This window comes from Microtus ochrogaster, linkage group LG1 (assembly GCF_000317375.1).
Source record: "Microtus ochrogaster isolate Prairie Vole_2 linkage group LG1, MicOch1.0, whole genome shotgun sequence".
Taxonomy (NCBI): domain Eukaryota; kingdom Metazoa; phylum Chordata; class Mammalia; order Rodentia; family Cricetidae; genus Microtus; species Microtus ochrogaster.
In genome coordinates, this window is record NC_022027.1 from 47953991 (window position 1) to 47955327 (window position 1337).

The window sequence follows — 1337 nt, forward strand, 5'->3', positions numbered from 1 at the left end:
AGGGCCAAGCAGTATTTAAAAGAATACAGTGTCCGTGTAATTATTTCGGGGCATAAGCTAGCCAGGCAGCCGGGGTGCGGCCAGGGTGCTGGGGATGCAGCCCCACCGCTCCTATTACTACAAGGCCTAACTGGACCATTATCATGCTTCTATGGAAGCCAAACATTGGGATGTCTTAGACATGTACATTAATCTACCTCTTCTATACTGGGGCATCTCAAGTCCTGGCATCTCTAAATCTAATAGCATTATGTATACAGATATAGCAATAACAAGAATTCAAAGGTTACCATATTTTAAAATTTTTTTCTATTTTTTCCTGTCCTATTTAGGGTGTCTGTTGCTATGAAAAGACACCATGACCACAGCAACTATTATAAAGGAAAACATTTAATTGGCAGTGGCTTATAGTTCAGAGATTTAGTTCACTATCATCATGGTAGGGAGCATGGCAGCATGTAGGCAGACATGGTGCTGGAGAAGGAGCTGTTACATGTTGATATATAGGCAACAGGAAGTAGACTATAACATTGGGAGTAGCTTGAGCATAGAACTCAAAGCCCACCTCCAGAGTGACACATTTCCTCCAGCAAGGATACATTACTTTAACAAGGCTACACCTCCTAATAGTGCCACACCCTATGAGCTTATGGGGACCAATTACATTCAAACTACCATATTTGCTTTTAGTATAGCATAGTTATTTATGATCTCTGAATTGTTTCATTCTCTTTAAATATTTGGGTTTGGGAAAAGAATAAAAAGAACAAGTAGACTTAAGCTTTAGAGAAGGTTTGCCATTCATTTTATCCCTGGTGTAGTCATTCTCACACTCCTGTGATAGCCACATCCCCAATAAAACAGTTGAATCTAGTCCTCAAACATCAGGCCCTCTGTTTGTTCCACCCTCCACCCCTTCACTGTAATTTCCAAACTGCCACAAAGTGAGCACAGTCCTTGTTTCTGAAGTCCTTGTTGCTCATGTCCTTGTAGATCCTGGAAGATGACTGGCAGTGAAGAAATGTTGACAGATGGAATTAAATTGGTTTTCTCCATTGTCGTGGACTCTAACCCTCTGAAACCATAAGCCCCAAATTCAATGCTTTCTTTTTATAAGTTACCTTGATTTTATCACAGAAATACGAAAGTAACTAAAGGAGTAAGCAAGTGACATTTTAATGTTCTTTCAAATCCTCTGGTCTTGTACCAATGACCATCAGGGCAAGAAGCCTCTATGCTGGAGCAATAGCCGAGAGCTCCCGTTGTGAGGCAAAATGAGAGAGAGAGAGAGAGAGAGAGAGAGAGAGAGAGAGAGAGAGAGAGATTTGGGAATAGCA